The 25,511-nt window shown below is 42.4% G+C and overlaps 1 protein-coding gene across 1 annotated transcript in view; it reads right to left on the reverse strand.

Moving 5' to 3' along the window:
* LOC138922076 (large ribosomal subunit protein uL15m-like) overlaps window positions 1-25,511 on the reverse strand; it is a 79,074-nt gene that overhangs the window by 39,992 nt on the left and 13,571 nt on the right. Inside the window, 1 exon segment of the mRNA XM_070258905.1 lies at window positions 23,666-23,791. The gene's annotated coding sequence lies outside the window, so the exon portion shown is untranslated.

Below are 25,511 nucleotides of genomic sequence, written 5' to 3' on the forward strand. Positions count from 1 at the left end.
CAGCTGAAGTTTAAAGGAGGAGGGGAGTCGACTCCAAAACTGCACACTGGTGTAGCCCCAAACGGAAATACAGCGAAAGCTCGAGCGACCTCTCCCAGCGCAAACGAGTCCACCCCAGCTTCAGGAAACGAAGGAGTATGTGGGGTTGCGGATGACTGGCTTTGGGGCTCATTCTTTTCACTACAGCGCCCCAGGAGCGGAAGGCAAGCCCAGGCTCCAGGGACCACGCAGTCCCGCTGGGGCTGAGAGCGTCTCCCCCAGGGTGTCCCGGACGCCCGGCAGGAAAGAGCGCCGCCGGGCCGCCGACACCTGAGCGCGCGCCCGGTGGGGCGGGCCGGGAGCCCTCTCTCCCTTCCGCCTGCGACGCGCGTTGTCGGTCGAGCCGGTGTATGTGCGGTAATAACACGTCTGCCCCGCTTCCCGCCATCATCCCCGCCGCCCGGAAGGCCACTGCTGCGGTGAGTGGCGGCAGCCGGGGCTCGGAGGGGACCCTCGGCCCGCTGCTCACCACTGCCCTTCGCGCAGGGTTGGCGTCGCTGACCGCCTGGCGGCCGGTGGGTGGGTTCCCTCCGCCGGGTCCGGGGTGGGCTGGGTGGGGTGGGGTGGGGTGGGGTGGGGTGGTCGGTGTCGGGAGGGCTCCGGGGCTGCGGCCGGGCCGGAGGATCAGCGCGCCCGCCCCCGTCAGCCCCGAGCCCTCTGCATTGCGGAGCGAGTCCCCAGCTTGTAGGGACCGGCGTTAGCGGCCAGGCACCCTAACTCGAGGTGGCTCCGTTGCTCGTTTCTCTCTTGTTTGTGGGTGAGGGAAGTCTGAAGTCCTCAAGAAAATGACTTTATTTTCTTACCTTGCACTCGTGTCCTGAATTAAAGAAGTTTGAAGATTGGCAACTTATGACATCACAGGGTGCTGTTTTTTAGAAAACCGTGTACGAGGAGCTCAAATGTCTTTTTAACCCCGGAAGCTCCTTTTTGTGATGGAAAAAGTCTACAGTTTACATGAGACTTGCATGGTTTGACTTGAAACAAACTATTTTTCCTAGAATGTTATTTGCACTTAAGAATGTCTAACTGGGACCTCTTTAAGTGCTAAGGCCGCACATTAATTATCTTCGGAACTACAGTGAGAGAAATTAAGTATTTTTCCCACTGAAGAGAGCTCTATGGAGTTTGATTTGCTGAAGGTAGTGTTCTGAAATTCTGGCATCCAGAATTGACCAACGCTAGTGTGTATCAATTCTGTGTGGGTTTATTTGGGCATTGTTTATTAATTTTTTCTCTTGTAGGTGATTTTCCTTCATGGATTGGGAGATACAGGGTAGGTACCATTATTTTTAATAACAGTAATGAAATGGGGTCATGCAACTCTACTTACATGATCAAAGGTTTAATGTTAATGAACTCTAGGATTGTATGAAAAAAGATTGCTAGTGATATTTCTTACAGTCCAGTAATATGATAGAATCTTTTCTTTTTTAAAAACCTCCAGAATTTCCTCTCATCATCGTGAATTCGTCATTTTTCAACTCCTGTTTCTGGAACGTATTAAAATTGCAAACGCCTCCTTGAGTTGCTGTGGGCATTGGATACCAGAGATGGGTGGAATGTTTGTAGAGAGTGTGCAACTGAGAGCTTTCCGGAGGAGTTAAAATTTCAGGGCAAGTTGAGGAGAACAACTGGTTGATTTTGATAAGAGCAATAATCGCAATGTGAGGTATACGGCATTCTGAATGAAAGCTTAATTATGCCCTTAAGAGAAAAAATCAGTTCAAGGGTCGGGGAGGCAACTCAAAGATTTATTTGGCAGTTTATCAAACACATTTTGTTGTGCTAACTTGAGATGTACAATTTATCTTTCAGTCAGGCTTTTCCTATATTGTGAAGTGTTTGTTTTTAATTTAAATTGTGATTATCTGTTTGAAACTTAGGTAAAACTGTAACAAAATTGCAGAATTAGAGGAAAACTGAAGATAAACAAATTTTGAGTAGGTGGTCAAATAAACTATTAAATAAACTATTAAATCTTCTTTATAAGGGTGTGTTGGGCTAGATTAATTCTTCAAAGTGATTCCTGATATTCTTTTATGCCCTTTAAGTAGAGGTACATGACAACACGGAAAAGATTGTAGGACTCTTTCTGGCAATGAGGTAGTCCTATGAAAATGGTAGACTTATATTTTACTATTTATTTTCCTGAACAGGTTTAGAGAAGCTCTCTTTTATAATCAAACCCTTCTTGATACTGAGAGCCGGGGAGGAACTTGCTACCCTGTCACTTGCCCAATAAAGAGAGCTTCTAGGCCTGAAGAATCAGTCCAAGAAAAAAAACTTCAGTGTAGAAAGCTTCTCTGTGGGCCCCCATTTTGACATATTCTGTAGACTGAAGTTAAGAGTGAAAATGAACAATGTGAGATTAAAAATACCAAGAGCATCCAGGACATCTTGACCGAGAATTAAGTTTACATACAAAATTAGCTGGCCAGCCCCATGGCCGATTGGTTAAGTTCACGTGCTCCGCTCCGGTGACTCAGGGTTCACCGGTTCCGATCCTGGGCGCAGACCTGCACGCTGCTCATCAAGCCATTCTGTGGCAGCATCCCACGTGGAAGAACTAGAATGACTTACAACAATTCAGGCGTGAGGAGGGGAGAAGTCCTAAGGCTCTGACATTCATACCGTGTCCCTGGTTCCATTCTAAGCTAGGAAATGCTAACTCTTATGAGGTTCATGTAGAAGAGTGAGCTTCGGGTCTTTTCTCTCAAAATTCTATGACGAGACTAACCAAAGGTGGGAATTCTAATGAGGGAACTTGGCTGAACTTTAGGCTTTGAACACTGAATCTAGGATATCGCTGAGAGTGTAAGTACATGAAGTGGATTAAGTGACGGAGTGATGGCCATAGTGAAGATTAACTGGGCTCCGAAATAGGAGAGAAATCACTGAACATGAGGCTCAACTTATGTCCTACCTACGGAAAGCCCATTAAGGGAAGATCAATTTTAGAAAATGTTAAAGAACAACCAGGTTTAAATTTAGTACCAATACTGAATACTCATTGATTTTAAAGAAAAATATATATGCATATGCTATAATGCTAGTACCCCATTTTAAATAGAAAAATTACCATACCTGACTCACCTTCTCTTCACTGAAAGAGAAATTACTAATCTTAAAAATGAAACTGTCTAATTGCCATTATATTTACATTTCTCTACATTTTATCGGTGCCAAAACATTTAAAATATATCCTTCTAGAAAATAAATATACTACAGAAGATAAAACTAGTTGAAAACACAACCATGTAACGTTTTAAGGCACTGCATTCCATTAGACAGAACCCAAAGTGAACTGAGTACAAAGACACAATGTGAAGTTTATACGTGAGACTCTTCCCTTCTCTCCGATTTTGGACTCCAGTGTTAATCTACATGAAGTCAGCTCCCTAGCTACACAAAACATAACTTCTCAGGATTTATTTGAATTGTTATAAGCAGGTAATTAAGTAAACTAAAAGAAGTCTAACTGAAAATTCAATGTGCAAGTAAGCCGAGATACACTTGATAAGGATTCCATATGCTAATGGCCTTGGTGCCACGCCAGCTCTTTCCTCTGAAGTTCTCAGATTTCATCAATCTTTGTGGACTGGCAGCTCAGCAGCTCCCTCACCTTCACTGAGCCACAAACACGTCTGGGCCATCTGTGTCCTGAAGACAGGGGAGGACATATCAGCATTTCCCCTTCCCCAGGAATTCAGTTGACATTCTTTAGTAAAATACACAAAAGAACAGATTGCGCTTCATCTATAGGGCAATTTCACATTTCGCAAAGCTGTATGGTGCACAAATCTCATCCATACACATCTGAGGTCGTCAATTCATCATCTCATTATAGCAAGAAAGAACAAACATTCAACAAATATATATTGAGTGCCTAGCATACGAAAGGAAGGACACTGATATGAACCCATTCTTTGCCCTCATATTCTATTAGAAGCCATGTGACATATACGCAAAGGAACTCACACAAGGCCAAATAGGATCACGTGTGTGATACACACCAAGATCTAGAGCAGTATAATGAGCAAGAGATCCTACTCCCAAGTAGAATAGCTGGCTAAAATAGTAGAAATGTTATTTCAGCTAAACCTTGAAGAAACTAAAACCGTTTTTGTCTTTTGTTGAGGAAGCAGATAGGAAGAGTTAAACATCTCAAGTAGAAGGAAGGGATTAGGCAAAGCCAAAAACACACACAGTGAGTGTGCAAGGCCGTGAGCAGTCCAGACAGCGACAGCACTGGCTGTCTACTGCATAGCAACTTAAAACAAAGGCAAATGACCAGCCCGGACCAGACCACAGAAGGCTCTGACTTCAAAGCTGGGATTTATCCAGTAGCGTCAGTGGGGAGTCACCAAAACACAGCACCGCTTAAGGAAGGTTAATTTTTCAGTACACAGGACATAGTATAGGTCGAGAAAGCCTCGAGACAGAAAAAGTACATTCTAATAGTTTAACTGATAAAGCCCAGAACTAGAATGATGTCAGTAAGCGGGAGTGCAAGGTGATTTAATAAGTATCTTAAAGTGATCTAGAAAAGTATCTTATAGTGATCTACAGAAGATGAAACAGAAATGAGGAAATTTATGCAAATATAAATTAAAAGGAAAAATCTTCATCAGAAAGCTTATTCGAACAAGTACCTTGTAACCAACGGAGACAGGGGATGGGGTCTTTCTTAAAGAAGAATTCAAAAATCACCCAATTGGGACGGACAGTTTAAGGGCTCATTCTTCTGGAGACAGATTTCGTTTACTCATTCAACAAACACTTATTGCAAGCCTACTGTGTACCAGAAAGCATCGTTAATTCCCTCAAGAACAAAGCAAACAACAGAACAAGCAGGGGATTCACTGTTGGCCCTTAAGAAAGGCATCATCTCTGTCCTCTCTGAAAGAACTGGGACTTGTTCCACTGGAGAAAGAAAATGAGCCTCGAATTTCTTCCCATAGTCAGGTTTCAAGACTCACAAGACATAGCAGGTGTTCAGACTACAATAATGAGATATGTTATTCCCAAATCTTAAAGCACATGCTGCCTATGCAAATTCAACAACATCCAACTCCACAAAGATTTTCAAATATGCAATTCCACTTAGACTATCAACTCTTATCCAAATTCTCAACTAGCTGTTCCTTGACTAAAAAGTTACCTGTAACTTGATCTTCAGTGTTACCCATAAAAAATTATTAGCCCAGCAAGAAACTCCCAAAAGAAAGTCCCCGCTCTGACTGAAACAGTCTCTGCTGTGGTTTAAAAAGAAGAAAAAAAAAACACACTTGCAAGAAAGAAATCGAAACACTCCAATACTCTTTAAGAACAAGAACAAAACAAATCAATAGCAGCCCTCTGATGACACCTGGTGGCCGCTTCTCACAGGAAGTTTCTTTCAGCATTTTAAAGAAATTATTCCAGGAAACGTTAACAGTTCTCAACCACTTCACATGCTATCTTGACTATGGGCAGCACACATGAAGTCTCTCCCCTCATTTCCCTCCTTTTTGTTCCAGTTTTCACTTATTTTGTTCCAGTCTTCACTTCTCTTTTCATCTCTTCTCTCTTTTCTAACCAGTAGACATTAAGGCAGCTTGAGCTTGCTTTCTGTCTCTTTCTCACACCCTCTCTCACTCACACACACACACACACACTCACACTCACAGACATCCTCTCTCACTGGTACAAGGCCACCCACACAGGAAACCACCTTCTCCCTGCCTCCGTCCCACGCCATCTCACCCTTCACCCCTCCTAGACTTACCCAAATTAGTGGTGCAAGCAGTGTGCAGTTAGCACGTGTTGGCACCAGGCCCATGGTAAAGTCACAACAGGGGATAGTGTGCAGCATGGCTGGCGTGCACACACGTGCATTTATAAAAGCTCCCAATGCTCTTTTGCCCTTTCCCTTTGAGGAGGTCAAAAAAGGACGAACTCCAGAAGTTGTGGAGATCCTACAGCACAGTCTCCTCCTGGAAGGGCAAGGTAGGACACGTAAGACTTCCTACAAGCCTATTGCGAGCTGAGCAAGACAGGAATAAACGGAAATTAGCGGACTGCTCAGATCTCTTTCTTAATCTACCATTTTCAATTGGACCTTTTATCGAAAGTATATGTCTTATACGATTACCTGATTTAATAAAGTACCACCAAGTCCATATATAGTCTGTTCAGGAGAAAACTGTAGTATTCGTTGTCGTTACAAAACACCATGTGCATAACCTAAGGGGAACCAAAGGGAGCTGTGCTTTATGTAATCCTCCTCTCACCACACTCTCCCATCAGAAACATCACTTTGTAACAGAGACCACAAAATAAAGTATCTGATCCTACAAAGAAAAAAATCACTCTTCTATGAAAATGCTAACAGTCACAAGTTGAATAACTTCTTCCATGACAAAAGAGTAAAATTTAACACCCTAAAAACCATTTATTGGTAACATCAGAAGCAATTTTACCACAAATGGATGTGTAACATAGTTGTTTATTCACAATGGGATCAGCTCCTGAACACTCGGGTCCAGCCAAACCCACCTCCTCAACGTGCCAGGGACAGGCTGCATTGCATTCCTAAGGGTAAGTCTGTTAACTCTACCTTCCCCCACTAGGAAAATGCCTGTGGCGATTCAGAATGAGTCCACAAATTCTCTGACACTCCCTTCAAAAGGTGGAGCCTAATTCCCTCCCCTTGGTGTGGGCTGGCCTTGGTGACCAAGTGCTTGCAAGGGACAGAAAACAGTGGCAGTGAGGGTTTTCGGCTCTGGAGACACAGTCACAGAGGTGCCGGTATCCTGCTTGCCCCCTCTCTTGATCACTCCGCCCAGGGAAGTGGGGGACCTGTCGCAAGAACACTTCTGCAGCCTGTGCACATGGAGGCCCAGGGGGCAAGGAACCGAAGCCTCCTACCAAGAGCCAAAGAGGAACTGGGGCCTCCTGCCAACAGCCATGGGAGTGAGCTGCCTGGAGAGCAGCTCCTCCAGCCCCAGGCAAGCCTTCAGATGATTGCAGCCCCTACAAAATCCTGACTGCAGCCACGACCAACTGGGTAATGAGCCTACTCCACACCCTGACCCACAGAAACTGGGGGATAATAAATGCTTATTTGCTTTAAGCCACTAAGTTCTGACATAATTTGTTACACATCGGTAGATAACTAATATAATGCCCTCTCTCTCCTTTGCACCTTGGCAAGAGTAGATAGGGCTCAAGTTCACCCCTCGTTTGTATATATTTTACATAGATTTCCTTTCCTATACCCTCCAACCTTTAACAAGAATGTTCTATACTATCACAATAGTATTAAGGTACACGGGAGGAGGTCCACGAAGTATACTGGTTGAAGAGAAGAATTCCCATCAAACTTCTGAAAGATTTCAAAACTTAATAAACTGACATTTACATTTATGCCTCTCCCACTACCAAAACCAGACTTGACACGGCTTACAATGAAAAACTGGGATACTAAAATCAAGAATTATTAAAGAGCTAACTAACAAAGACATGAGGTAGAGAGTTTCAAATTTAGATTTGTATGGAATAAAAGAAATGTCTTCATGTTTCCTGAAAAACCTCATTTTGGATGAAGGCATTCATTCTTATTGGCCCCTAGAATCATTTATAGCAAACAACTTGCCTCAAAGATAACAGTAGCCATGAGTTCCTGTCCAGCTAAGCTCAGAAATGTTAGCAACCTCTATTTCTACTCTTCCCCAAACCTGATGGGGCAGCCCATGCAGTAAACACCTATACAGCCACATGCCACTGGGGCTGAATGAGTCACAATCCTTTTGGCCACACAGAATACAAAACTTCCTCACCCTCACCTAGCAGGAGGCATTCAAACTTCGGAGATGTAGGGGCCTCTGGTCACAGGACTCACATCTGATTAAGTTCCACCTCCAAAGCATCTCACATGCCATGTCTAGCCTACTTCTAAAAATAACCTTCCCCAGCCAGAGTCCAAGGACAAACCCAAGACAAGCTAGAACTATGTGCTCTTAAGCCCAAATGGTCAGAGTAAATAAAACTATCGACAGAGAGAAAAAAATTCGCACTCAAGTCAGAAGAGAATACTGTTCCTATTCCAGGGGATACCCATGTTCTGTTTCAAATACCTAATTTGATTCTGCCTGCAAGTTAAAAATTAGAATATTTGCTTAGTGCTTAAGTTAGAGCTAAAACAATCATTAAAAAGCCATACTAATAGGGATCAAGCCATGGTGACTGTAACAGAATAAACAGACCTCACCCCTTTCATTATCAAAGAGTCTCCCCTTCCCAACACTACTCGTGAGGATGTAGTAACAGCAACATAACGTGACAAGTCATGGGACAAAAATAAACTGTAACATTAGCCCAGTTTTCTTACTTGGCTGTTTCTTTTATTAAAATGTTCCTACACTTCAAGTACTATTTTCCAAATACATTAAATTGATCCAGTAATAAAGTCAATTTTATGGCGATCTTAACCACCTCTGACAAAGCTATCTTGTGTAGTAGGAAAGATTTTACACAAAAAGTTAAAATCCAATATATCTCCTTTCAAAATGTATTTTTAAAATTAATGCTTTGTTAATATTTCCATCTAATTGTTTTGATTTTTCTCAAAAGGAAGAAAATTCTTATTGGAACAGGAAAACAGCATAAAAAAAGGAAAATTCTATGAGTAAAACAGAAAATGAAAAATTTCAATGCCATTAAAAGCAGACACACACGATCATTCGTGTCGTATGCCATTTGAAAAGGTTGTTTTATCATCAATGTAACTAATCACAATGAAACCATCTCTTACAACTAAAGACATTATAACGAATTTTCTTCACAGCTACAGAGAGACGGGATTTGCTGTTTCACATCAAATAGAACAGGCTACATAAATTCTTCTTCCTATTTATTGTAAAATATAATTTCATCTATAAAATCAGTCATGAAATATTAAAACAAACAACAGACTTTATATCCTTTTCTTAATTTAGTTTGAACGGTCTATTCGCTCAAAAAGGGGGGAGGTTTGCAATCACACACATCTCTAGACTCTTTCACCATCTCAGCAGGTTCTCTCTATAAACGTTATGCCATTCATTCGAGAATGCTATCATTTTTCTGTAACTTTCCTGATCCCCTTTTCCTTAGTTTTCACCTAGCAAAACTGCATTTCCATTTTCAAGTTTTCCCTCTAAATTCTCCTTCTGAATTCCATTTTGCTGCTTTTCACTAAAGCTCTGTCAGTGTCTCTCACATCTCACTGTCAATTAATTGTTCTAAGTGAGAAAAGGGCAAAAAATCTCCAAAGTTTAAACGATTGTTCTTTGACTATTTTAACATACTCCTGTTTTAACTGATCTAACACAAATTACAAAATTAACTCATCTGAAGTTCTATCACTTTTCCTTTATTTACCTTGCCTGCTTTTACTATCCTGCCTGCTGGTATAGGGTGTTAATGATTCAAATCATAAAAAATGGGTAAAGGAAGTCAGGAGCGAAAACAGGACTATATATGAAGTTAGACTCTTCAAAAGGAAAACCAAAAAGACTAAGTTTCAATGTGCTCACTGTCTATAGTGTATAAGACTCATCTACAAAGTTCTGGAACACCTGAAATAAGCAACTTGCTTTTCAACTTTAAACACAGATGTTTTAGAACAAATTTAAAGTATTAATTTATACACCAAGGGACAAACTTACCAAAATGACGGAAGAAGTTAACATTTAAATTATATATAAATCCAATGGTTTAGGCAAATTCTAGAACTTTAAAACCATTTGAGAGGGGAGAGAAGCAGCACGTGGGTACTTCCTCAGCTACCAAGGATCGCCAGGGCACCCCTCCAACAAAGTACTCTTTCCTGCTGACACTGATAGGAAATGTCCCCAGGACAACATCTTACATACTCTCAAGTGAACAAAAAGATATGGGCAAATAAAAGGAGAAGAAGAGGAAAATGTGAAAAACTTCCCTACTGGAATTCTTTCCTCAATACCTGAAATTTAAGTCACTAATCTAACAACGCTTCCCCGGGGCCGGTCAAGCCTCATTATCTTCTTCACCCTCGGATCACGGGATTATCAAATTCTTTCTCTACCACAAGTATCAGTATTTTCCAAGATTTTTGTATCTTAATGTCACGGTCATTAGCACTTCCTTAGGCCCATTCCTCACTAACTTTAGAAGCACATCCTGCTTAACACTGTTCAAAAATTATTTAAATACACTGTTTTCGTTGTCCCTCAGTCACAAACAAATGTAGATATTAATCAAATAGAATACTAATCTGTGATAGGAAAAAGCTGTAACCAAAGCCCTGTTAGACACAGTACGTCCGCTAGTTCCTGTGACTGCATCTATTTCTATTAGAATTTTATGGATTAAGCACTGAAGATCCTAAAAAATAATATTCATTATGTGAACAGCATTTCCCAGGTATGATAGAAATATCACTAGTGGCGTTTAAAATAAAGTTATCTACCACATGTTGGGATTTTTAAATAAGTATGTATTATTCAAATAGATATTAGGAAAAAATAACACACCAACCTATGACTCCACATGTATTACTTCTTATGACAATGCTAAGTTTAAAAAGAAAAAAGTGAGAAAGGGGCCGGCCCTGTGGTGTAGTGGTTAAGTTCGGCACACTCCACTTCAGTGGCCCAGGTTGGTGGGTTCGGGTCCCAGGTGCAGACCTACACCACTCATCGGCCATGCTGTGGCAGCATCCCACATGCAAAATAGAGGAAGACTGGCACAGATGTTAGCTCAGGGAGAATCTTCCTCAAGCAAAAAAAGGAAGCTTGGCAACAGACGTTACCAAACAAACAGAACAAACAAAAAACAAGAGTGAGATAAAATGCTGTGGTATAAAACACAGCAAAAACAATGAAGGAGTAGGGAAATGACTTAAGTTTGGAAAATGCCACATCATACATACCTCATACATTTGCTAATTTTTCAATTATGTAAATTCTAGGAAATCAATAAAAACTAATAATTCTTAGCCCTAAGATCATTATTAAACGAGAGTGCTCTGAAGATCAGTCTCTCCTCCACTGCTGGCAACCTTCACAGTTGGCATCACAAATCCTCATTCACCAGTTTTCACCTGAGTAGTAGCCTCCTTCAGATTACACCTCTAAGAAAGTACTGCAGCCTAATAAAACGTCCCAACTCTGTCACATCACACGTCTACATTCTGAGGAACAGATAACAGAATTATACACGTGGAGAAGGAAAACTGCAGAATACTAATTTTCTACATACTCAGAACCTGCCTTTCCTTTGAGATTTGGATACAGTGGCTAGAATCCATCTAACAAGAAGATAATGCCCTAATACCATACTGGTATAAAACGTGCACTTACAACTGGCCAAAGCACAACAGAAGTCTCTCTCTCGCTCTGGTAAACTTCCACGGCAGGTGTTCCTGGTCAGCAGGCGGTCTGTTGCAGGCCGACTCAGGGATCCTGGCTCCTTCCATCTTGCAGCTCTGCCCTGGAGCTTCCTCGTTCCCTGCATTCAGCTGACTGAAGAAAGCAAGCCTGGAAGCAGCAGACTCTTGATGAAGTATCATCGAGACGTGCTCTGAGACAATTCTCCATGTCCCAACCAGCTCTGCTTCCATCTGCTGACCTTTGACTTTCAGTATCTGGTCAGACATAACTAACAGTAGTCTTGCAATCTTGACTCAAAAGCAGTGTTGGGACCCAGGGCAGACTGCCCCCAAAATATGCTACAATGGCACGCTGATTATTTTGACTTAGTTATTTGAGAAGCAGCTGATGCAAAAATTGCACTTTGACCCTTTCCATTTCCCCCTGAAAGCAGCAAACGAATCTCCCATGTGAAAAACAGCTTCCTCACGAGGCTGACCCAACGGCATAAGGGTTAAGTTGGCGTGCTCTGCTTCGGCGGCCCAGGGTTTGCAGGTCCGGATCCCAGGGCGGACCTAGCACCGCTCATCAAGCCACACTGCAGCGTCATCCCACATAAAACAGAGGAAGGTTGGCACAGATGATAGCTCAGGAACAATCTTCCTCAAGCAAAAAGGGTGGGGCTGGGAGGGGGTGGAATTCAGGGCGGAGAGGCCTGTATAAACACACCTTGTTACTTTTTTACTAATTTACCACCACAAGTCCAAACTCTGCTTAGATTGCTTACTAATGAAGCACCCAAACCTAAGTATCTTTGTCCTGTCAAATCCTCACAAATTTAGTGTTTCTGTGTGTAAAAAGTATAAAAGCTGCCTGCTTTGGTCACTTCTGAGCGTTAATTTTAGGATCTCCCACGTGTACGCATTACATTCGAGTTTTCTCTTTAATCTGTCTTGTGTTCATTTTACTATGAGGCCAGCCACAAGAACTCAAGAGGAATAAGGGGGAAATTTCCCCCTCCCGGACAGGGGCATCTACCACTTCCACTCATACCTGCTTCGCCGCAAGGGAATATGAAAAGTGAAACCTGGAGCTGTAGAACTGTATCTTATGGAAGGACAGAACCGATTTAGATGGACAGCTAGCCATCTCTGCCACATACCAATGGCCAAAAATTATCATATCGCTTGTCACTCTACCATTAATGAAGGCTTTTCGAGACCTTCGACAACCTTTTCTGAGAAATGCAACTGTCCCTGGAAGAGCATGCCTGGACTTACTACCTCCACGTCTGTAACACAAGGGAGCCACAGACAATACCAATCATTTATCAGTTTAGCTAATCAGCCAAACATGAATCCCTTGGTCCCACCCATGGAGAGATCCTGATTAAGAGAGTCTGGGGTAAGGACAAGGATCTGTAGTTTCAGAGAGCTCCCTGAGTGATTCTGATGAGCCAGATTTGGGACCCCATGGAGTAAAGTCCCTTCTAACTTCAAAAGAAATAATATAAACCTAACATATATTTACTAGACAGAGAGCTGAAGTGTGGAGAAGAGGGGAAAAAAGGAGAAGAAAGGTGAATCAGGAAGGAGAGTAAACAAAGTGCACTCAATAGGGATGTCAACAATCTGTCATGCAAAATGACTCTGAGGAATGTCACTTTTAGCAAACACTGCCTCCACCTCCCACCCTGAAATCCTAGGGTGTTAAACACCACCCATATGGAAAACCAGATTACAGACCCTGAAGATTCTTAATGAAAACCATTTGGTCTCATTTTTTGAAAGACTATAATTCCTACTACCTCTCCTCGAATGATCTAAATTGTCTAAGCTATTTGTAAAAGTAGATTACCACCTTAGTTTAAATTCTAATGGTTTTATAGTTATATGAACTTCTATAACTGTGATTTCTCATTCTAGAATAATTGATCCAATAATACGCATCAAATTCTGGTCCGGAATCCACGATCAGCAGAAATCACAAGTGAATTACACACTTTGAAAGAAGTGGTTTGTTGCTTGCTCTAGGTTTAAAACACAAAGTTTCCATTATCCTTAGTAACTGACAAGCATGCTGGGCTTTGGCTACATTTGATGATTACACTGCTATTATTCCAAATGCATCAAACAATAAATATCTTTTTCCTATTAGGCTTCCTATTACCTTACTTGCTTTTATTTAAAACTTTTTGTGTTTTTGTTTAAAGGGGGGAAAAGCATATAAGAGAAAATAAAAGAGAAATAGGAACATGAAACACATTGAAAAGCACTGGCAATTAAGACTGAGATTATCCAGCTTCAGCAAAATGCATCTGAAACTAGAAGAGCTGAAGTACTTAAAATTTGTTTTAAGAAGCCTATGTTCGGATCTCCAACAAGCACTACATGTGTCTCAAATGCAGACATCCCTGCTATGGAAGGACTCTCCTGGCTGTCAGCTTAGTAAGGGGCTGACTCTGCTGGAAAGCATGACATTACACAATTACAAATGCTTGACAGTTCATGTGGTTTAGACAATTTGAGCACTCTGAATTGAATACCAAACAAAAACAGTAGTGCTATTTGGTTTCATATCATTTGACTTATGGCTTCTGGAACATCTTTTAATTTTTTCTGTATTTGTTAATTTTAAGGAGTGACTGTCATACTACGGTGGCTTAAAATAAAGTTTACAATATAACCAATGTGTATCTAAGAAATAGTCCTCATAATATGAGATAATCATGATACAAAAACAATTATCAAAGGCTAGAAAACAATAGGCAAAGGGAGAGTCCCCAAAAGTGCCCTTTTTAGCAACCAAACTGCCTAAGCAAAGAAGTAAGATTTCCCAAATCCTATGGTGTGATCTTACCAATTTCTAATGAACTGGAAGATGCAATCCTTAAAACTAAAAACAAAATGCAATTACTTTTCTGCTTTAGGGACTCAGCATCTGCTAGAATGACACTCATATACGCTGGTTTAGAAACAAACCTACTAAGATAAAGAAAGCAACTTCAAAAATGCGGGTATATACAGCCTTCCCTCTCCACAGTCTTCCACACTCCCATTCCTATTTTGACTTTTCCTTTTTGTCTCGAAACTCCAACACTCTCAGGCATAACAGACTTGTCTGGCTGTCCTCTCCCTCTGACCAGGTCTGACAGAGTGTTAGGAGTCAGCCAGCCTCTACCGTTTTCACCTCTGTATCCACACACACCTTTCCTCCCCTAGGAAACAGGAGTCGTGGTACCAACCCCCAAATGCTCACTGTGAGGCTCAATCCTCAGTTAACTGAGGATAAACTCAGTACGTAATGTCCTTAGACCAGTGTTTGGCACCTGGCAAGTGCTCAGCAAGTATTAACCATCATCATCATCAAAAACAATCTTCTGTTTGATATCCCTACTGCTGAAAGTACTTTCAGACCATAATGCTGCCAGAACATATCTTCTCCACCATCACCCCCACCAGATCTTTTTCATACAAACTGAATAGTCCCTGTGTAGACAGACTTCGCAAAAAGAAAAGACATAAGTGTATGTTTTTTAAAAATTTGGCAGGTACAAAAAATAATTTGAATATGTGCGAGGCACTAAGCATAACATAAGAAAACCCTGAGTACAGATCACACTTTAAGAAAATTAAATTCAGGGGGCCAGCCCCATGACCAAGCAGTTAAAATTCTGCACACTCAGCTTCAGGAGCCTGGGTTCACAGCTTCGCATCCCAGATACAAACCTACTCCACTCATCAGCCATGCTGTGGAGGCATCCCACACACAAAACAGAGGGAGACAGGCAACAGATGTTAGCTCAAGACGAGTCTTCCCCACCAAAAAAAAAAAGAAAAAAATTAAATTCCTATCTTTCAGTTCCGTTTTGGGATCCCTATCACCTTCTCTCTTCTAATAGAGCTACCCACTAATTTGAATGTGTTTGTAATTAATCTGCTTTATTACTTTGCCATATCTGTATTCCTAACAGTATGGACTTTTGCTTCACATGTTTCAAAACTTTAAAAAAGGAAAAATACTATGTGCATTCTTCTGGAAGTAGCTTTTTTTCCTCAATATGATATTCCTGACAATAATCCTCAGTGGTGCAGGTGGCTAAAATCCATTCAGTTGCACTCCTATAGGAATACAATTTATCCATTCTCCTCGGATGGACACTGCTTCCAGTTTTTGCCTTTTACAAACAGTGCAACTGTGAGCATTCTTGTCATGTCCTCAGGCACTCACATACATGCGTTTCTCTGGGGCAGCAGTTTGCCAATTTTAGCATGCATTAAACCACCTGAACGGCTTGTTAAGACTGAAAGCTGGCTCATCCCCAAAGCTTCTGATTCAATAGGTCTAGGGTGGAGCCCCACATTTTGCATTTATAATAAGTTCCTGTGAGATGCTGAAAACACAATTTAGAAGCACTGCTCCAGGATAAAGACCCAGGAGTAGAATCACTGGGTCAAAGTGTACATCCATCTTTAACTTTACTAGGTAATCCCAAAGTTATGGTACCAATTTACAATCCCACCAGTTGTGTGTAAGCATTCCAGTTATTTCCAACCTTCCTAAACAGCAGACATTGTCAGATTTTTACACTGTTGCCAACCCAATGTTATGAAACTATACACCACGTTGGTCCTAAACTGCCTTTCCCTAATTGCTAATGAAGTCGAGAATCTCTGCATGCAGGTTTCCTCTTCTGTGAGATGCCTACTTGGGTCATAGGCCCATTTTTCTATTGTTCTTACTGATTTGTCACTGTTTACCTTTCTAGATACAATCCTTTCTCAATAATATGTACTGAAAATATCTATTCTCACTTGTGACTTGTCTGCTCACTTTCTTGATGGTTTCTTTTCATAAACACAAGCTGTCAAATTAATGCTGTCAAAGCGGTCAATCTTTTCCTTTATGGTCTACACCTTCTGTGAACTGTTTAAGAAGCTCTTCCTTGTATTAGACTCACACAATTACTGTCCTACATTGTCTTCCAAAAATTTCATAGTTTTGCCTTCTGTATTTAAGCCTTTAATTCACCTGTAGTTGATTTTTCTGAACGATATGAATTAGAAATGTATCCCACTCTCAAGAAGTTTCCTATTGGCTAAGGCCCACAGATATGACCAACTATAACTTCAGAGAGGATAATGATTCCTGTTAACCCCTACCTTATTGAGGTTTATTCTGCTCTCTCATCGAGGCAAACCAAAAACTGGATAATTTCAATACGGAAAACTTGGAGGGTTATTAGCAAATTAGTCAGACGATGATCCCCACCCCACCATACTCCAGGAAGAATCCTTAAAAATACCACACACACAAAAAAAGAGGCCAGCCCTGTGGCCAAGTGGTTAAGTTTACACACTCGGCTTCAGCAGCCCCAGCTTTTGCCAGTTCGGATCCTGGCTGCAGGCAGAGCCATGGCACCGCTCATCAGGCCATGCTGAGGCAGCATCCCACAGAGCACAACCAGGAAGGCCTACAAGTACAATACACAGCTATGCACTGGGGAGCTTTGGGGAGAAGAAGAAGAAAAACAAAGGTGCAAATCGTAAAAACAAAAAACAAATCTTTTTAACTCTAAATTTAGTCTTATTCTAAAAAACTGAAAGTTGAGCATTGGGGAAAGTGTGGCAAAATGAGCATTCTCAACAGTACCGGCTGGAATATAAATCTATACAAACTTTCTAGAGGGTTATTTGCAATATATCAAAAGCCTTAAAATACATATCTTCTTTGAGCTATCAATGACTCTTTACAGAACTTATCTTAAGGAAACAACTGAACAAAACACATATTTAGGAATATTCACCATGGAACTCTTTCTAATAGAAAAAATTGGAAACAGCCTAATCTCCAACAACGCAGGATGGGTTACAGACGTAGCTGCTGCAGCACATCCATATATGGTCATGCGCCATCTAAGGACGTTTCAGTCAACAGTAGATCACGTAGATGATGGCCATCCCATGAGATTAGTACCACAGAGCCTACATGTGTAGGAGGCTATGATAGAAGAAAATTTTATATATTGAGGTGTATGGGGAAGCCGTTCTGGATTAAATGCGATTTGGACTAAATTTTATTTAAACCAAAGAAGCCTGACTTAGAGCCTGTCAAATGTTCGTTGTATATTGTCCCAAAATAAAGAATGTACTCTTTTTTTTTCAATATTTCTTTTTCTGCGTTATCTCTCCAACCCCCCCCCCCCCCACACACACAGTTGTATATCTTAGTTGCAGGCGCTTCTAGTTGTGGGATGTGGGAAGCCGCCTCAACGTGGCCTGATGAGCGGTGCCATGTCTGCACCCAGGATCCGAACCCTGGGCCGCGGCAGCAGAGTGCGCGAACTTAGCCACTCAGCCACAGAGCCGGCCCCAGAATGTACTCTTTGAAGGTAAGAACCAATGCCTCTCTTCTTATGACACCAGTACTTTTTGAAGGTAAGTGTCCTTTCCCATGACACTGGGGTCATGCTGACCCACTGTGTATGTACTCATCTATAACAAAGTATCTCCTTGAACCCTTGAAAGAATGTACCCCTGTCACACTTGATGTATGTCTGTTTGGAAATGGTATATAATGGTGCTGAAAAATCACTCTTCTTCACAGCACTTACGAAGGCTGCACTCCCAGGCTGCAGTCCTCAGCTTGGCTCGAATAAAACTCCCCGCTGTAGAATGATTATTGATTATTCGTGTCAACAGCTCGACCATCTAGGTTTGTGAAAGTACACTTTATGATGATTGCACAATGATAAAATCACTGACACATTTCTCAGAACGTATCCCCATTGTTAAGCAAGGCATGACTATAGTGGAATACTATGATGATTACATAGCTGTGTTAATGTGGAAAGATGTTTCCAATAGTCTGGTAATTTCTAAAACCAGTTAACAAGATGCACATATGATATTCTTTTATTCTCAAATATTTATGGAGAGCCTTGTGTATGCCAAGCACCAAGCAAGTGACTGGTAAACAAAAAGAGATCTGTTCCCTGCTTCTAAGGAGCTTACAAGCTTTGGAGGAGGATGAGGGGTGGGAGACAGGCCACATACATATCTTCCAACTGACTCCTGTTGGCATATTAAAGGGATATACGTTTTGAAAATACAGACCATTTATATGTGTCTGTGTGTCTATGTAATATCTGCAGCACCTCATCAGCATAGTCTACAAAGAGAACACACACACTCAGCCGTATGGACTAGGAAGTGGGTCAACAAGAGGATACTTGGAGCAACTGCCTTGTGATGAACTGAAGCACACAAATCTTCTACAAAAATGCTCTAGGGAGAATCTTAAGAAACGCAATGTAGTTATGGAAAGTCATCCACTGGAAGACAGATGCGAGACAGATCGCAGAACCACAGAAAAAGAATTGGAACAAAGAGCTTCCGCTGTTGACAATTCAAGACTAAGACTGACCAAGATCAGGTACAAGTTCTTGAACAAATAACTGTTCTTCTACAAGTCTACAGCTTTACCCTTCCCTACTATGTTGGGATCTAACAAATAATAATGAAGCCTCCAAGATAAGAAAGATCTCATAATTAGGGTCAGGCTCAAAGGATTCTGACATTCTATATTCATTTCATTTAAACATCTGCACTACAATCAGTAAACTTACGAGAGTCATTAATTACAAAGGGAAAATTTTTTTCTTTGGAGCACAGAAACATGTCAGACACCTCAACCAAGAGATCAAAAGTTAACATTCACCAGCGATAAGACCTATCTACATCACACATGTGCCAATATGATGCACTGAGAAGGGAACAACCTCACCACTGTGGTATTCTTGTCACAAATGCTTAACCCTCAATTTAATCATGAAAGAACACCAGATAAATCCAAACTGAGGGACATTCTGCAAAATAACTGACCGGTACTCTGGAAAAGTACCAAGGTCACGAAAGATAAAAAACTGTCACAAATTGGAAGACACCAAGGAGACACCATAACTAAATGCAGTGTGGGCTACTGGACTGGATCCTCGACCAGAAAAAAGACATCAGGGGTGAAACCCGAATAGAAGACTTTAGATTAACTCTATCAACTGCCTGGTTTCAATAACCGCACTATGGTTACATAAGAGGCTAACAAAGGGACGCTGGGTGTAAGGTATATACGAATTCTCCGGGCTATTTTTGCCATTTTTTTCTACTTCTAAAATTATTTCAAAGTAAAAAGTTTGTAAAAGTAACTTCAGACGAATGATAAAGAGATATGGGGGATCACTCAATAACTCTTACATAAAAATATGCTACCTCCTCGGGGCTGGCCCTGTGGGTGAGCGGTTAAGTTCGTGCGCTCCACTGCAGGTGGCCCAGTGTTTCGTTGCTTCGAATCCTGGGCGTGGACATGGCACTGCTCACCAAACCACGCTGAGGTGGTGTCCCACATGCCACAACTAGAAGGACCTACAACGAAGAATCTACAACTATGTCCTGGGGGGCTTTGGGGAGAAAAAGGAAAAAAAAAATATGCTACCTCCTCCAATAATTGTGCTAAAAAAAACCCAGTAATTGCAAATAAGGCGTAAACCAGAATAATCTGTAAGTATTCACTAAAAACCTGTGATTGGGATAATCTAGAGAGCCGACTAACTTTCCTAGGGCACTGAAGTCTCTCCAGATAAATAATCTACCTCATTTTCCCTATTAATCTTTTTTAATTCAATTCAACTTATATTTATTTAACATCTACTATGGGCATGGAACTGTGCTGGGGCCTGATCAGATTTTGATACATTAAGAACATTTCAGTACACAAAATGAGAAAGAAAAACAGAGAGTAACAAAACTGGAAGGAACTTTTCACTCCCATACAATCTAGCAATCAATACCGGCACCCTTTTTAGTGTGATTGCTGCTAGGAGCTCAAGTGCATCCCCTTCAGCATAAGCGGTTCTGACCTCTACAATTATCTCCAAAAATTATCCCTGAAGATGCCAAAATGACTCTAAAACATACTCCATTTCTAGTACTTTTTTTCCATCTAATCATTATGTTGTTGGTGCATTACAGTACACAACACAAAATTAAAGAACTTGATTCTCTGAACGTCAAGGAAGGGTCAAGCTGGTATAAACCCACAGACGTTTACTTACTATCCTCTTAGAAGAGGTCAAAGGCAACATCACAGAAGGCCGGGGTTCTCAAAGTGTGCCCTCAGAGTCAGCAGCTTTAACATCACCCAGGAACTTGTCAGAAATGCAAATTCTCAGTCCCAGTCCAGACCCGCTGATTCAGAGACCCAGCCCAGCATCTGCGTTTTCACAAGCCCCCCCAGCTGACTCTGATGCACCATCAGTTTGAGAACCACTGATGGAACAGCAGAAAGACTGGCCCCGTGAATCCGGAGGCCTGATTCCAATCCTTGCTCTGCCACTAACACCTCTACAATGCATTAGCCGCTCAGCTTCTGTGGGGCTCAGCCTCCTGATCAGTGAGGGAACTGCAATAGCTCACTACCACAGTCCTTACACCCTCATTTGATAACCATGAAAGCATTCATTTGTATAAGGCCTAAAAGTGAAAACACCACTGCAGTATTTCACCACGTATTTCTCTCTTTCATCCAAATGAAACAATTAAAATTTCTTCTTGGCATCCACCAGCCTCTGAATCAGACTTAACATATCTACAATAATTTCTTCTGATTTTAAATAAAATTGTGTTCACTACTTTGCTGTAGCAAAAGCCATATAAATGCTAATTTTACAGTTTCCTATTTAGTTCTCTATCAAGCCTATTTTGGAGCAATTCCTCATAATCACAAAAATTCCAAGAAACCCACCTACTACAGACTGAATTGTGCACCCCCCCCCACACACACACACACAATTTTGATGCCGAAGCCCTAATCACCAATGTGATGGTATTTGGAAATGAGGTCTCTGAGAGGTACTTAGGTTTAGATGAGGTCAGAACGGTAGGGTCTCCAAGACGGGATCAGCGTCTTTAGAAGAAGACGAAGAGAGACCAGAGTTCTCTCTCCATCTCTGCCATGTGAAGACACAGCAAGAAGGTGGCTGTCTGTAAGCAAGGAAGAGCCCTCACCAGGAATCAGCACCTTGATCTTGGACTTAACCTCCAGAACTGGGAGAAGTAAATGACTGTTGTTTCAGCCACCTGGGGTTATGGTGTTTTCCTAGAGCAGCCCACAACGACCAACACACTCACTCAAAATACCCCTCTGCTGTGGGCATAGTTCAGAAGAACTGTGCTCCAACCTCGCATAAAGAACGTGTGTGATCAGACCACTGAAGTACTCAGCAACTATGAAAGAGAAAGAATTTTAAAACGTACAGATCTAGATACTTCCATTACTAAGAAACACAGCTTAATTTCATCTCCTAGTCATGGATTTATAAACCGCGATTCTTCTCACAGCCTGTGGAAACTATGACAAAAACCTCTCAGAGGAGATGTGAGAAAGAGGGAGAGAGGAGAATCAAATAAGAAGAGTCCGTTTTATAAAGGTTAGAGAGTTCTCTTCGAACACAAACCTAGGTAGCACGAATGTGGGCAGAAATGTCCCATCAATCAAGTGAATACCCACTAATCCTTGAGACCTAACTCAAATGCTGTATCCTGCAAGCTCGCGCCACTCCTTCCCGGGCAGTCAGACATAAATCACTCTGTGCTCCCCTTTCTCCATTTCAGCACTGAGCAAAAGGCACTATACTTGCTTATGGATCTGTCTCTTCCACCAGACCTTGGAATCATCTAGGGCAGCGTGTTACTCTCTCCAGCACCTAGAATGGTGACTGGCATGAAGCAGTTTGCTCAAGTGGAGCCACTCTGCTTTGCTGAATACAAGAGGAACTCTCTGTGCTATCTCACAGCTTTTCTGCAAATCTGAGATTATTCCAAAATACACAGGTTTTTTAAAAAAGGCACCAGGAGCCAGTGTATTATCAGTAATAATCACACCTGCCTTACATGTCACGCAAGAAGACACCAGCTACTAGAGAGCCTTGCCTCAGTGTTTTTCAGACGTGCCAGCAGGAGTCAGTAACCTTACATGTAGCAAACTTGAAAAACAATGAGTAACAAACACTTGAGACGCTAATCCTGACCTTAACTTTGGTCAAACTGTTTAACTTTAGTCTCAGTTTGTGAAAAGGGACTAGTATTTCCGACCCTACACGGCTGCCGTGCTACATGAAGTCTACAGAGTATACATCAAATGAGCTCTCCTAACGATGTTCTAATCAATACGTGTTAGTGACCTTCCCCAGGCAGTGTTGCATCTGGACTAACGCTTCACCGCAAACCAGGTGCGTACTGTAACTAGTTCCACCGGCACGGACTGTAAAGTCCCGACACAATCACCATTCGGGCTATGATTACCTAGAAAATAATCCTACATATGTGTCCACAGATGCCAACCCTGCCAAGATGTCCTAGTCCAGAACCCCCCAACCCAATAAACAGGCTATTCAAAACTCAACGCAACCGCAGGGGTCAGCAGCTCCTGGCACCCACCTCCCCCCGACTAAGCTCCAGAAAGCGGGCACGCACACTCAGGCCGTGCTCGCCCACTAGGAAGAGGTGGGTATCTCCAGGGACGATCCCGCTGCTGCCAACAGCGACGTGCGGCAGCCTGGGGTCTCCCGCTAGTTGCTGAGAGCAGCTGGACCCTGAGTGGCCAGGACCGTCCACTTCCAGGCGTGGTGCTCTCGGGCACCAGCATCCTCAACCGAAGGAGGCGCGGGTGGCAGCAGCGCATCGGTGCGCTGGGGAAAACAGGGAGTGGGCGGGCAGCCACGGACACCACCGCCCGGACTAGAAACCCACACCGGGCAGCTCCCCGCCTGGGCCCCCGCGTTCCAGTCGGAGAAGCCAGGCGGTCGGAAGCGCCCCGACTGCGTGCAGGGCTGCGTGGGGCGCCCGGGGAGCCGCTCCCGAGCCGACAGCCCGGGCCCGCGGGGAAACGGAGGCCCGCCGGGTCCCCGGGAGCCCGGCTCGCGGAGCGAGCAGGTGACGGCGGGGGCAGGGCGGCTGCGACGCAGCGCAGGCGGCGGGCGGGTGTCGGGCGAGTCGGGGCGGCGCCGGGAGGGACCGGCGAGCGGGGGAGGGGCGGAGGCGGGGGGAGGAGGGAGGAGGAAGAGCCTAGGGCCCTGGCGGGACTCCCGGCGCCCAGCTGCCCGGCCCGAGCCCTCAAGCCACCGCCCCCAGGCCCCGCGCAGACGCTGGACGGTCCCCGCCTCCAAACCTCCCCCCAGGCCCGGCCAGAGAATAACTTACCCGTTTGCCGACGGAATCGCTCCTGCTGGCCCCTCTGACTGACTCCTCCGGCTCGTCGTCTTCCGGAGATGAAACCGGAAGTCCCACCCCTCCCCAAGAGGAAAACGGAAAGCCGAAGGAGTCAATCTAAGGAAGGGGAGACGCAAACATGAAGATATTCAAAGAGATAGTCAAAAAGAAATGATATACTAAAAAACTGTTTTCATAGTTAATAGTATTACAGGTACAAAATTAGGTTCTGTCTCATCTACCATTAAAATAGTTTTAAAAGCAGTTATTTAAACAATAGACTGAAACATACATTTAATAGGCATAGAACATGAATGGATCATTTTAAAACAGAGAGATGTAAATTTTTAAAAATTAGATAAAGAAGTTTGGCCAAAATAGTTCATCAAAAACTGCCAAAAGCAGATTATGAGAGTTTCCATCCATTAAATGAGAAAATACCAAAAATCTAATGCTAATGGTTAGAAGGTGCAGTAAGCTGGACAGCACTCACAAGTGTCAAATGGGTCAGACTTTCTGAAAAGCAATTCAGTTGTATCTAAGAACAACTTTAAAACCTCATCATTCACTTTGAAACCCAGTATGTCTACTTCTAGGGGCCTGTCCTAAGAAAATAATACGAAAAGGTTGCAATGATGTATACAAAAAGATGTCCACCACAGGGTCATATATAAAAGTAAAAAACTGAACAACCAACGTAACAAGCATTAAAAAATGGTCATATAAACCAACATATGCATGCATACGAAGTATTATACTGCCATAAAAATATCTACCAAGAATATCTAATGACAAAGAAAAACACTTCTCACATGATTTTAACCAAAAGCAGATTTTAAAATATTATGCATAGCACATTCAGTTGTGTAATACCCCCCCAAAAAATCAAAATATTAAAGTGGATATGGGTAATTTTTTTTCAGATTCATTAGAATTTATTAATTCCTCTCAATTTCCTACAACGAGCATATAATGCCTTGACAACAAAATTTAGAACTATTTTTAAAGAGGTTTGGGGGCTGGCCCGGTGGTGCAGCAGTTAACTGTGCACGTTCTGCTTTGGCGGCCCAGGGTTTGCCAGTTTGGATCATGGGTGCAAATATGGCACCGCTTGGCAAAAGCCATGCTGTGGTAGGTGTCCCACATATAAAGTGGAGGAAGATGGGCACAGATGTTAGCTCAGGGCCAGTCTTCCTCAGCACAAAGAGGAGGATTGGCAGCAGATGTTAGCTCAGGGCTGATCTTCCTCAATTTGGAAAAAAAAAAAAAAGAGGTTTGGTTTTTTTTTCTTTCACTTCATATACTTCTGGTACAAAATACTAAGCTTCTAACAAACCAAACCTTTCACAAATAACAGCTACGAAGTCTGGATAAAATACTAAAAAAATAACTATGCGATGGCTCTGGAGACTAAACAAAAGCTGGAAGTTTTTAGTGTGGAGTCAAGGCCCAAAGCAAGCAAATGGCAAAAGGTAATCCAGCACGCCTCCCCTTTTGGGAGGCTTTACCCAGAGGATATCCAGGGTCGGAGACCACTGACGAAAGACAGGCAGCTAAATCACAAGGGAAAAACCAGTTGTACTTCTGGATCAGCGGGAAAGTGTCCGAATGCAATGATAGCCACAGAAGAGTAAGAAGTAAATACCATAAAGGAGAGAGCTAAAGGAACACCTGAATCTATGAATAAACCCAGAAAACATAAACCATGTATGAACAAGAGTGAAAGCAGATTGCAATTAAACACCAGGAATGAGATAGGAGTGGCTGACTACTGCAGACATGACAGATAACGATGTGGTCGTAGTCAAGTCATCCGCCTGCTAAAATGAAAACACCA

The sequence above is a fragment of the Equus caballus genome, unplaced genomic scaffold (assembly GCF_041296265.1).
Source record: "Equus caballus isolate H_3958 breed thoroughbred unplaced genomic scaffold, TB-T2T haplotype2-0000448, whole genome shotgun sequence".
Taxonomy (NCBI): Eukaryota; Metazoa; Chordata; class Mammalia; order Perissodactyla; family Equidae; genus Equus; species Equus caballus.